A 9,788-nucleotide genomic window follows, 5' to 3' on the forward strand; every position below is an offset into this window, starting at 1 on the left:
TTTCTCCATACTAAACTCCTCGGCTTTGCATCGCTCGCTCGACGAGAGTCACAAACTCTCGATTTCCAAAATGCCAACATACAGCTTTATCTCATCATTCAGTCCATCTTGAGCGTTTACACATCACACCTTCAAGAAATGCATTCTCGCTGCATCGGCTAAGCCTCACGAATTTTTGTTCATAGTCGAGAACCGACATGGAACCTTGTTTAAGTTCGAGAAATTCCTTTCGTTTTGGTCCATAAATCTCGATCGATATACTTTTTCCAAACTCGGTTTGGAAGAACTCCCAAGTTACTTGTTCAAGGGCACAACAGAAGTCGAGTACTCCACCAATAGTAGGCGTAATCACGTAGCAAGGAGATGGTACACTTTAGGCATTCATCGGTGTACAAGATAGCTCATCGAAAATGCGGATCGTGTTGTCCAACCAAAATTCGCTTGCTCGGCATCATCACTATCCGTAGCTTTAAATTCAGTAGCCCCATGTTTTCGGATTCTATCAATCGGGGCTTATTCGACCTTATTTGGTCAATTACCGGAGGCATTGTAGGTGCTTGAAATGTGTTTGTTGGGAATGGAGGTTGTGGAACAGTAGTATTAGTTCGAATGTATTGGTTGAACCAATCATTCATCACGCTATAAAAGGCTTGTCTAGCCTCGTCATTCGGATTGCTAGCAACAGGTTGAGAGTCCGCCGCGCTGTCCCTTGTCGAGAGCAGCGCCACACTCTCCACATCATCGCTATCGCTCGGTTGGGATCGGGATCCATTACTATAAATAAACACAAGTTCAAACGTCAGAAATCACCACACTATCATATAATCACATAAAATGGCATGTATAGCTAGACCCAAACGCATTACGGTAGTCCTAGAATCGACTAAACCGTAGCTCTGATACCAATAAAATTGTAACACCCGAACCCGAGACCGTCACGAGTCGAACGCAAGGTGTTAACAGACTTCAACCCACTTATTGACAATTTTCAGACAAGCTGCCAATCTGAGTACTAGTCGCTCCAAAATTCATAACTTGAGTTTTACAACTCGAAAATCAGTTCCGTAAATTTTTCCTGAAACTAGACTCATATGTCCATCTACATATTTTTTCTAGAATTTTGGTCGAGCCAATTAGTACAGTTTATTAGTTAAATTCTCGCCTGTTGTAGGGATCGACTACACTGACCTTTGTGCGTTACGAATTGGATATCTCCTGTACAGGGCTTCAATACTGATGCCGTTTGTTTCTATAGAAACTAGACTCAGAGAGGAATCTACACATATATGGAATGACTCCTAATTATCTCTGGTTAATTTACAATGATTTTCCAAAGTTGGAACAGGGGATCCAGAAACCGTTCTGGCCCTATTTCACAAGAACTTTAAAATCTGTTAACTTATAATTTATATGACCATTTCGTTTCTTCCATATGAAAGTAGATTCATCAAGGTACACTTACATAATTTATTTGCTATTTAATACCATTCCTACTATTTTTAGTGATTTTTCACATCCACGTCACTGCTGCTGTCAGCATCTGCCTTTAGTAGGCTTTACCTATTTCATACTTTCCATGATTCAATTGGCCCTTTTTACATACATAGCACAAAGCGTGATCATGATTAACCATTCCAATGGCTAATCGTTTCAAAATAATTCCATACCTCATAAGGGTCAACATACAAACGATTATAGTTCTATGCTAAAACGATATATAAGCCATTTTCGCATGGCTATCCAAGTTTACACAAACCGAAGGTACATGACCTTCAACAAAGGATGGTCCTATACATGCCATTTCAAAGTTCAACCAAAATTTGTACCAAAATGGGGCTTCGATAGTGTGGATGACTTCGACTTCTTTGATCCCGAATCCGATAGCTAACGAAATAAACCTATAAAACAGAGAGCCAAAGCAACGGGTAAGCATTTTAATGCTTAGTAAGTCTCAAGCAATGAAATCAGCTTTGACTAAGGTATTTTATTCACATGGCTAATTAAACCACTTTACTAATTCACATTCCCATACTCATACTTATTTCACATCACCGACCCTTATGTTCATACACAAAAGAACAACTTAGCCCAAGGCCGGTAGCTCGTTATCAACTTAGCGCATACTTACTTGTAAGAATTCAATTAGTACAAGCACATACAAACATACCTCATTGCTGGAATTTTCACAAGTGTATAAGCTGAAATTTTCACAGCAAGATTGCTCACTTCGAATCACATACTTTCGGATTTAACCGGATATAGCGACTCAAGACGATTGCCTTCGGTCATAACCCGGATTTGGTGACTTGCACAAAGGCCTTCGGTCTTAGCCGGATATATCAACTCGCATGAATGCCTTCGGTCTTAGCCCGGATATATCAACTCATACGAATGCCTTGGTCTTAGCCCGGATATATCAACTTCGCACGAATGCCTTCGGTCTTAGCCCGATATATCAACTCGCACGAATGCCTTCGGTCTTAGCCCGGATATATTTCCAATGTTCACTTACACATATATCAATATTCAAGACACGTCCATAGTTCATTTTCACACTAAAGCTCTAACACAAAATATTTATCAACCTTTACTATTTCGGCTCAATGGCCACACAAACAAGGAGCATAATTTTGATATAATTCAAGTAGGGTCATCACTCAAGACTTACCTCGGATGTTGTCGAGCGATTTCGACGGCTATTCAACTACTTTTTCCTTCCCTTTATCGGATTTAGCTCCCTTTGCTCTTGAGCTAATTCACACAAATTTAACTTATTAAAATCTCATCATGATAGCTTATGGCGAATATGACAAGGAGTGTAAATGGTCATATGGCCATCCTTTAGCTCAAATACACAATGGTCATGCACATTTTACATCACAACAAGCAATTCAATACATTCAAACATCAACGTGAAGTTCAAAGTACTTGGCCCTTATATACATTAGGCATCAAAGTTGCATATGTACGAAATCATAAATCGAACTCAACACATTAGTTAATATTCCTCTTAGCGAATTTTCTAAGCCAAGAATAGGCATCAATATGCTTGCCTCAAACCGAATGCATGCACACTAATTACCCCTCATGTGGCGAATATACACTTAATACCACACAAAAAAACAGCATACATTTTACTACTAACACATTACATATCGTAATTCATTGCACATCTCTTATTTACTTCATAATCAACACATCATCACAAGCAAATATACACTTTGAATTAGTATATATGTCATACCAATCCATCATGTGCAAACATATATTCATGTAGGTGCAAGGGCGAATTCTCAAGTGGCTTATATCCAAATATATACACATTTCCAAAGCTTAAATCTTACTTACCATGCAACATGCATGAATTATACTTATGGATATATCATGGCGAATACCACAACACCACACCATTTCAATTTGGTCATGGTGAAACAAAGAACTTAGTATCTCATTCAAAAAAACAAAAAAAATGCTAAAAGAAAATCTAAGAATCTTCAATCCTCCATCACATGTATCACTTTCAAGCTTGTTATTTAACATGCAATGGCATTAACACCACATTCACTTTGGTCAATTTCATTCCCATGACATAACAAGGATTTGAACCATGGGCTAACAAGAACATTAAGCTAGCAACTAAAAACATGCATGAACCTCAAACATACCTTAATCTTGATGCAAGTTTAGCCAACCTCTTCCTAATCCTCTTCCAAACCAAGTATGAAGCAAAACTCCTTCCTTATCCTTAGTATTTTCGGCCAACAAGAGAGTGAAAAGAGATGAACAACATTTTTTCTTTCTTTCTTTAGGACATTCGGCCAAGCTATGGAGGAAGATGGACACTTTTTTTTTTTGTTTCTCATCTACTAACATTAATTGTTTATTCCATACCCTTATTTTATTCTTTCCATCATAACCCATTTACCAAACATGTTTCATGACATGATTTTTGCCCATAAATCCTTGTCATGGCCGGCCACTAGCTATGGGGGGGGGAATTTGACATGCAAGTCCATTGTTTTGCATGCATCCTTTAATTAGTCATCACACATTTCCCCTCATACTTTCAAAGTTTATTACTAGGTCCTTTCTAGTGAAATTCACATCTATAATTCTAAATCAAAGCATAAAAAATATCACACATGAGTTAACACGCATTATAGGCAATAAAATAAATATTAAATTATTTTTATGCCTTGGTTTTGTGGTCCCGAAACCACATTTCGACTAGGGTCGTTTTAAGGCTGTCACATTTTGATGTTTTGGTTAAGGTTATAATGACATGTATAGGTGGACTTATGGTTGATGATTAGTTGAATGTTAGTTGATGAGTTTGGCATGTGTATGTCATTTTGGGTGATGTAGCCTTGGTACATTTGGTGCGTTGCTGATATGTGTTAATTTGATAATGTGTTAAAGCATGTTTGAATGGCCAAAGTGATATGTGATGAATTGACCTCAACATGGTCAAGATACGGTATGCTTTGGAAAGGTTTTGAAATATGTGCATGGTTGAAATATAGCTTGTATACATGTTGATTATGGGAACCGTCTGGATATGGTTAGATTTGTGTCATTTAGATGGCTTTGATTGTTGGAGTTGAAATGGCCATTTGAAGTTGTGTTTTGAATAACCAAATTGGTATGTTTGAATGTGATTTTGGCATGTGGTTAATTATGGTATAACTTGGTATGGATTTAGACTATATATATGGATGAGTTATGGTCAAATATGTATAAGTTAGATATATGTATATTTGGATGCATGAAAACTATAGTTCAAATGATAAGATCTAATGACAAGGTATAAATTAAGTATGGCATGTTCTAAAAGGATAGTAAGGTGATCAATTATGTATATATGTGTTAAGATGTGTGCATGCTTTGAGGTGCCTTTTGGGCGTATTGGTGGTATGGATAAATATCATATTGATGTAGCTTTATTATGCATGGTTTAGGTATATTTTTGAATGCTTGAAATAGGTGCAAAGGTTTGTATGTATGATCGTATTTTAGGTGAAATAAATGGCTTGAAAATGGCCTATTTCTTGTCCACACGGCCTAAGACACGGCTATGTGTCCCCTGTAGGTTTTTAAAGGTTGCAGTTCGAGAGTTACACGGCCTGGCACACGGGCTTGTGGCCTGGCCTTGTGACCCAAGTCAGAGAGTTACACGAGCACAGACACGAGCTGGGACACGACTGTGTGTCCCTACTTTAAGTGCCCACATGGCCTGAAACACTAGCATGTGTCTCAACTGTGTGAGTCAGACGGCTGGGCACTTGGCCATGTGACCTTTGCAGTTTGAAATTTTTCATATTTTTCCTAAAAAATTATATGTTTCCAATTTAATCTCGATTTGTTTCTAATGTGTTTTTAGGGCCTCGAGGGCTCTTATAAGGGAAAATATGTATGCTATTGATGGAATTTGATATGATTGATTTTGTGAAGTAAATGATTTAAATTTTTGATAGTTTTGAAATTTTAACTCTGTTGATGCTCTGTAACCCTATTCTGGCGACAAATACGGGTTAAGGGTGTTACACTTTCTTTCTTAGGGATAGAGGCAATCCCAATACAAAATCTATCATGACACGTTCTCATTTCCACTTTAGAATCATCCCAGGTTGTAATAAACTAGAAGGTACCTAAGGTTCGGCTTTAACTTATTGATAGATTAAGCATTTTGATATAAATTCTGAAATTTCTCATTTCATTCTAGGCCACCAGTACCTCAGTTACAAATCACTGTACATTTTATTGCTACCAAGATGTATCAATAAGGCACTATTATGAGCTTCCCGTAAAATTTTCCGAATGAGATTAGAATTCTTTGGAACATATATGTGATTTCTGAAATATAAACTGTCGTGTAACACCCCGAATTTGGGCCTAGAAGTATTGGGCCTTGAGTGGGGGTCCGTAAGGAGGTTGTATATAGGTATTTAATTGTGCAATGAAATGAAACAATTAAATGTTTGCTATTAGTGGTTAATGGCTTTGAGAAGTGTTGGAGAAATCTTGGGTTCAAACTTGGGCTTTAGCAAAAATTTTGGTATTAAGTGAAAAAAACCTGGATGCTTGGATGAGGGTTTTTAAATTATTGTGTTAAATAAATGACACAAGGAAGCTTGTAGTCTAGTGGTTGTGGTGTCATTAAGGTTGTATGGGAGCCTGGGTTCAAGCCTTGGCTCTTGCAATTTATTTTGGGTTTTTTAAAGGGAACCTGGACTTTGGCCTTTAGACCTTATAATTAATTGGGGATAAAATATGACACAAAAAGCCTTGTGGCTTAGTGGCAAGTAGCTTGTGGAGCATTTAAGGGGAGGCATGTGTTTGAATCCCATGGCAAGCAAGGAGCATTTATTTTGCTAACAGGGGGCGGCAAGAGTTGGTGTTGAATTTAAACTCTAATGTTGGAGGGATCCCACATCAGGAAGCTAATATAAGAGTGGTTGTGAAGTCGGCTTTAAATAGAGGAACCATGAAGAGAGTAAATGTACCTTTCTTGGTGATCCCTTTCATTTGTATGGCGTGCTCGTTTGGGTTGGGCGTCGGCTAAGAGTGCTCGGGCGTGGATTAACTCCAGTCTCCTATCGTGTGTATTTATCACTACTCTTGTTGTTGGATGGCTACTTGGTAGAAAGGGGCCATGTGGGCCCAATGGGCCTACTGCCCAATTGGATAAGTTGTTTGATTGTGTAGTAAATATTGGACTAGGCTAGGTGAATCGCATATCTGTGGCTAGGTTTGGGCTAAAAGGGCCACACGAGCGTGGGGCCCATTTGGGCTGAGAATAGGCTTTAGGCCCATTCGTATTGTTATCCATGTTTAGAATACTTTAGTTTACCAATTCTTGAAATGCCTCGACTTGTAAAATTGCCAAAGTACTCCCGATTTACGAATTACCGCTTTTACCCTCGGGTTATAGAATTACTGCTTTACCCTCAATTTGTAAAATTACCGCTTTTACCCTCGATTCTGTAATTACTGCTTTTACCTCGGTTTATAGAATTACTATTTTACCCTCGATTTACTGTAATTACCGCTTTACCCCCAATTTACATAATTACCGTTTTACCCCCGATTTACATAATTATCGTTTTACCCTCGATTTACAAAATTACCATTTTACCCTTAATTTACAGAATTGCCATTTTACCCTCGATTTATAGAATTACTGTTTCACCCTTGATTTACAGAATTACTGTTTTACCCTCGATTTACAAAATTACTGAAATACCCTTGGTTTGTAGATTTACCAAAACACCCTTGTAGGATGAAATGACTAAAATACCCCTATTAGGTAAAAAGACCGTAAAGCCCCTGTTGGGTAAAGTGACCGTGATACCCCTGTATGGTAAAATGACGAATATGCCTTATGTTCCGTATGACTGATGTGCTTAGGATTTACATATATTGATATTGGATTAGTTAAGTTTGAGTGACAAGTGGTGGTTATCGTAGGCGATTGATTTTGGAAACGTTTCAACTTCAACCCGTAACAGGTGTGTACTAACCCTCGTAATAGCTTAGATTAATATTTGATGAAAAGCCGAAAGGTTCATATTTTAGTGATTCGGGAATTAATATTTAGATCTATTTTCTACGCACGTTTAAGTTGGATTCACAATGGATATGGGGTAGGAAGGTATTTGGAACGTTCTTCAACGAGTAGATCTCTTGGTAAGTATTCGAACCTTCTTTCCATTTGTATCTTGTGGTTTAAGAAAAGTCGAAAACCCTCCGTCGACTAAGGCTAAAAGGGTTTTTGGTGTTATTTGGTTTGTTGGTGCTAGTGAGGATTAAAGGCTACCGATCGAGAAGTGTGTGAAAAGCTTGGATCATCGGAGTGACAAATCTAGTCATCAACTTCGGCAAAGGTATGAACCCAAGGGCCATTGTGGATGGTGGCCGAATGTGTAAGTGATGATAATAGGTAGTTTTCGATTTGGTTTAATATTAACATGGTCTAATCTATAAGTGGTTGATTATAGGAGAAATCGCATAGGAGATCTCGTCAAGGAATATCGCAAATCAGGTGTGTAACGAACCCTTTTTCATAGCTTAAAGCGATAAAATGCCGAAAAGCCAAAATGCCGAAATTCTAGCATTTCAAGGACTTGTGAGCAAGCGAACGCTCACTAGTTAGTTAGAATCGATGAGGCGATGATCGAGAACGATGGAAACGGTAAGAATGTGATTTTTGGCGTTCTTGGTAAGTTGGGCCTCGAGGGGCCGAAGTGGGGCCCATTGGGCTTTCGGGCCCATTTGGGTAAAATTGGTAGAAAACAGAAATATGTTAAATTGCATGTTAAGACTGTTAATACTATTACGGATATAGGCTAAATGGGCCTAGATGACAAAATCAAATTGAATAAGGCCCATCAAGGGTTTTTGGCCCAATAACTCGTTTTAAGCTAAAAGTAGGCGTAATCACCAGTATGCACCCATGAATTGTTTGTAATCATTAATGAACATGGAAACCCTAATTTTGGTAAAATTACAAGATTACCATTATAATATGAAAATGACCGTTTTGCCCCTAGGTAAAAATAACCATTATACCCCTAGGGTTTATATATGAACTTAATGCATGGGATTTTTATAAACATGATATGTATGATATGCACATGACATGTATGATATGCACATGATATGTATGATATGCACACGAGATGTTCATAAATGCATTGGGTTGGGTTTTTTATATGAATGGAGGAAGTTATCAAAAGGGCTTATGCCCCAGTTATTAAAAGGGCTTATGCCCCAGTTATCAAAAGGGCTTATGCCCCAGTTATCAAAAGGGCTTATGCCCCAGTTATCAAAAGGGCTTACGCCCAAGTTATCAAAGGGCTTATGCCCCGCTTATAAAAAGGGCTTTTGCCCGATTATTAAAAGAGGCTAGGCCTCAGGTTATATGATAAAGCACTAAGTCGCCAAAGGAGAGTTATGGCGGGGTGGGTGAGTTAATCCCACATGGTGTGTTGGTTGGTACGGTGGAGAGTAGCGGATGGTGGGTTAGTAGTCTCCCAGATGGGTTTGCATTCTTTCATTGACATTATATGTGATATTGAAATGGGCCTATGGGCCATACCGCCACCGTAAAGGCTTGACCAAGAATATGAAATTTGAAAAGGCTTGACCAAAGTGTTATGAAATATGGAATATGAAAAGGGCTATGGCCCAGTACATGTTTGAGATTGGATTTGGGCTTAGACCCAACAGGCAGTTATTGTTTTGGGCTCTGAAAGGGCTTGTTGCACACTGAGTTTCCAAACTCACCCCCTTTCCTTAACCTTGCAGGTGAGCCTTGATGTGGGGACTTGGGCCGGAGGGGATTCAGAGTGGCCACGGTGATTGTCTTTGGACTTTTAAATAAGCGTAGGTTTTCTTTAAATTTCCTTTAAATATTATTTATTTTTGGGTTGTAATAAGGCCATTTTAACTTTCCTTTTATTTCTTTTCGGATTACTTTAATTTTAATAACTTTAAACCCGGTTGATAATTATTCAAATGGGCTAGACTTAGGATGTGTTTTCAAAATGATACTTGTTTTCAAAATATCTCAACACCACGATTAATCGATTTATCAAAAACGTCCACTTAAACAAATTTAAACTCGATATGACAAAGTGTGGCTATGGTTGTGGGCATGTCTAGGATTGGATCCAATTAAAGAGCTTGGTACTTAAGTAGCCTTCATGGCTCACCTCCTCTATCTCGGATATCTACCTGGTGCCCAGCTTCCATACACTTTGTTAACTCAACAAAATATATGGTTTTAA

The 9,788-nt window shown here is 38.3% G+C and overlaps 1 long non-coding RNA gene across 2 annotated transcripts in view; it reads left to right on the forward strand.

The window, feature by feature from the left end:
• LOC128295094 (uncharacterized) overlaps positions 1–9,458 on the forward strand; it is an 86,060-nt gene extending 76,602 nt beyond the window's left edge. For both annotated transcript variants that reach the window (XR_008285405.1, XR_008285404.1), the window contains exons 2-3: positions 7,998–8,041; positions 9,307–9,458. This is a non-coding gene — a long non-coding RNA (uncharacterized LOC128295094). The remainder of the gene's footprint in view (positions 1–7,997; positions 8,042–9,306) is intronic.
• The last annotated feature ends 330 nt before the right edge of the window (positions 9,459–9,788 follow it).

Source organism: Gossypium arboreum, chromosome 7 (assembly GCF_025698485.1).
Source record: "Gossypium arboreum isolate Shixiya-1 chromosome 7, ASM2569848v2, whole genome shotgun sequence".
In the NCBI taxonomy this organism is placed as follows: Eukaryota; Viridiplantae; Streptophyta; class Magnoliopsida; order Malvales; family Malvaceae; genus Gossypium; species Gossypium arboreum.